The sequence below is a fragment of the Mustela nigripes genome, chromosome 17 (genome assembly GCF_022355385.1).
Source record: "Mustela nigripes isolate SB6536 chromosome 17, MUSNIG.SB6536, whole genome shotgun sequence".
In the NCBI taxonomy this organism is placed as follows: Eukaryota; Metazoa; Chordata; class Mammalia; order Carnivora; family Mustelidae; genus Mustela; species Mustela nigripes.
Window position 1 is genome coordinate 29,033,589 of NC_081573.1, and position 4,200 is coordinate 29,037,788.

The following is a 4,200-nucleotide window of genomic DNA, read 5'->3' on the forward strand; positions in this document are numbered from 1 at the left end:
ACTTATAAATAAGTTCTCAATATGCCTAAAGTAGAGTTAAACAGGGATCAGAAAATATTACCCTGATGAGTTGATACTAAATCCCCAAAGCTCTGTGGTATTCCTACTTCTTTTCTTAAGTTACTTTTTTTTTTTTTTTAAAGATTTTATTTATTTATTTGACAGACAGAGATCACAAGTAGGTGGAGAGACAGGCAGAGAGATTGGGGAAGCAGGCTCCCCTCTGAGCAGAAAGCCCGGTGCGGGGCTCGATCCCAGGACCCTGGGATCATGACCTGAGCTGAAGGCAGAGGCTTTTACCCACTGAGCCACCCAGGCGCCCCCTTAAGTTACTATTTATGATAAGCGTGACTTAACTTCCCACAAAGTATGGGAAGCATGGTCATTTTCATCCTTGGATGTGCTACCCATTGTTACATTGTTTTAGTTTATCAGATCAGGTTTTATCACTCCTAGAAGATAATGGGGTTTGAATGAAAGCTAACTTAACTGAAGAAATGTTGTTTATTTTAAGATGAAAGGGAGATAATGCTCACTATATTCACTAATTTCCAAGGGGATCTCGTAGAGGAGGCATAGAGTTGGGAGACGCTGCACGATCAGATGTGTCAAGGAAATGAAAGGATATAATATAGATCAATCTTATAACACTGTTTGACCCATGGTAAGTTGTAACTGGGTTTGTTTTCTTGTTTGGCTACAGATAGGAAATATTTGCCAGAGGTAGCCAGTTTGATCTGATTTATCCCAGGGAAGGTTAATGTCACGATGGTTCTGACACCTCTGCGGTGCCTCCCTCCTGGGAGTTACTCAGACCCATTTAGACTACATAGCTGTGTCTTACATTGGCATACATAATATGCCAATGAGTAACCCTTCTTGGACCCTCTAAGCTCCAAGAAGACAAGGACTAAGCCTGTGGCATCCACAGCATCTGGCACATAAAAGGTGCTCACAAATACTTATTCAGTTTAAGAATGTACACGTGTAGGAGGCATTTTCAACCAGAACTGATGGACCAGATGTCATAAGATTAAACGCTATCTGTTTCATCATCATGTGCGGGGCAAATTCATGTATAGGTTCTAGGACAATCTTGTCGATCCTCTATTAAATGGAAAGAATAAACCCTTCACATATTCCCATTTCCTTTAAGACCAAGGGTCTCCAACACCACGACCACCACCAATAACAGGAGTTCTTCCTGCTGCTCTTTATCCAAAGAATCCCACTGGCTCCATGTTTTGTTATGTCCTTTCATAGTTTCAAGAGACGTGATCATGGAATAAACCAAAATATACAAATATCAAGTACCTGTTCCGCCAAAGTAGTAGGAATGTAACCTCAAATGACTTGGCTCTTCCTCTTCCCCCAGGAAAGGTTCTGGGGATTGAGTCAGAGTTTCACAGTATTGACAGCATGGAAAAGGGAGAAGGAAGACTGGCATCTGATCCTCTGTATTTCCTGTCCATGCCAATATACCCTCCGAAACAGCACCTCCCTTTCAGCTTTTGGCCACTGTTTCGCAAAGGTCTCCATTTTCTCCTTAATTTTGACTCTTTCTGATTGTCTCTCTAGTTACTTCTGAGACATGCTTGACACTGTGGGACTTGTTCTGTTTTTCCCATGGCACTGGGGCATGCCTATCTCTCTAAGCCCATTGAAGGACCTTCATAGTTATCTACTCCTCCACTCTGCATCCTCCCTAACCCTGACCCTGACCTTCAAGCCCAGCCCAAGTAAGTTTTATCTAGTTCCTGGAGAAACTGACTCAAGATGTTTGTTCCCAGCATCTGTCTCTGCCTTGAGTCCTCCTTACCCTTAGGCTTAGTCCTTTAGAACATAAAACATAGGAAAGACTAAGTTTTACTCTACTTTCCACTTCTATCCCTTCTTAGCTGCAGCCTCTTTTGGAGTAGAGAAAACCAAACTTCTTGAATGGGGTCAGGTAATGTGTATTGGGGTGCATGTACGGGGGCAGGCATTGGGGATAGAGAGAAATTATAGCAGATACTTTTTGTAAAAATGGCTTCAGTAATCCTTTCCATCCTTTTAGTCTTTCCCTTTGCAAAGTGACCTTCCTGCTCCCTCCACCTCCCCGTAAAGAAGTGGACATCTATTTCCTTTATCCCTTGAAACTAGGTCAACCTTGTGTCTTATCTTTGACCTGCAGAATGGAGAGAAAGTGATATTGTGTGACTCAGCCTTGAAAGACCCTGCTGCTTTCTCTTTTATCCTCTTGGAATGCAGTGCCAACCAGGTGAACCCCAGGCCAGTCTTCCAGAGGGTGAGGACACATGGACAGATGATGGCCAGCAGGACAGCCTGGCATAGTGTGAGCCTGTCATGGACCATTTGGCCCAGATGAGCCACCAAATCCCTGAAGACACATGAGTGACCCCAGCAAGGCCAGCAGAAAACCTACCACTGAGCTCAACCCAAACTTCTGACCCACAAAATTGTAAGTATACAAAACAGTAGTAATTTTAAGCTTTAATAGAATAATGGGTTATGAGGCAAGAAAAAACTGATACAGACCTAAACACCAGGGAAAGCTGGTTAATGAGTCACCTTACTATTGTGGTGTAGCTCTGCCTTAGGTTTTATTTCCAGTATTTTCAGCGTCTTGGAATGTCCACACTTGTAGACTACTTGTCAGGAAATTTTATAACATTTAGAACTGGAGAGTCCCCAAGGACTCTAGAGGAAAAGGCAGAAAGTGTAAATGATGGGGATAACTTCCCGGTATTAGTACTATTCCCTGGATAGGCATAGGGAATGCTGATCACCTTAGCAAGAATTTACTGATATGCCTATTATATGCCCATACCTATGGTACTGAGACACCAAAATAATCCCATCCACCCAAGATTTACAACCTACTTGGTGGCAAAAAAATTAGGATGTCAAATACTTAAAACCATTCTTCCTTCAAAAGCAGAGTTACGTTTCCTAAGCGAAAGTCCCTGGTTGAGATCATGTTGCTAAGAGTCAGTCTGACAACCTATACACCGTCTTTCCTATCACTTACGTTATATTACTATGGCTCTCAGGGAAAGAGCTATCAACAGGAAGCGTTTGTGATATGTTCATTGAAATACCCGCAATACTTTATTTTCTGTGTAACTTCTATTGATCACGAAAACGTTTATGTGATCTGTTTGTTAGGTGTGGGATTGCTTGGTGATATTGATCAAGTCGATCCCTTTGTGAAAAGCTACATTGATTAGTTTCCTGGCGAGCTGTTCTGGCCACTTGGGAAGCTGTCAGTGGTGATACTCGTAGTTAAAAGAGTGAGGCTCACCCATAATGTCTTTCTGAAAGGAGACAGAACGGAAGACAGATGGATACGACTACATCCTGTTCAGTAGGTAAATACCCGGTGATCCATCTCCCAGCCCCTCTCCCATAGGGATAAAATTAATATCCAAGCGATGAACAGTCTCTCCTCTGTCCTTAATTAGCATCTGTACTGCAAAACCCACTTGAAACACCGGAGACTAAGAGACCAGTCTGGTCCCTTTGAGCAGCCTCATTCACGTACACCGGTTTGCTCCACTTCTCTTTGGAATGGCAACTGGCAAAATCCCAGAAACAGAACCCCACATCGGGATGGAAGACAATAAACATGCTTTGTCATGGAAAATACAATGTGAGCCCAAGAGGGATTAGAACAATAAGCTTCGGGGCCTTCTGAAGAACACCAGATCACAAGTACAAAGAACGCTCAGTAATTCCCATTAATTAACAACTAAAATGAATTAATAGCTTGCACACCCAAAAGGCAACAATAAACGATATTCAAAGGCTGCCTTGTACAAGAGCAGAACAAGTCTCCAGAGGTGGGGCAGGGAGAAAGCGAGTAACACTGCTGCTCCAGGACTCTGACCCTGGCCAGAAGAGCTTTTCCTAAGGCATGTTTTTTTAGATCTACGCCCCCGAAAAGCACTTCAAAAGAGTTCCGTGACGGGCTGAGTTTGGCTATCAGTTAAAATAGAGGTTAGTGCGGGGAGGAGTCAAGATGGCGGAGAAGTAGCAAGCTGAGACTGCTTCAGCTAGCCGGAGATCAGCTAGATAGCTTATCTAAAGATTGCAAACACCTGAAAATCCATCGGCAGATCGAAGAGAAGAAGAACAGCAATTCTGGAAACAGAAAATCAGCCACTTTCTGAAAGGTAGGACCGGCGGAGAAGTGAATCC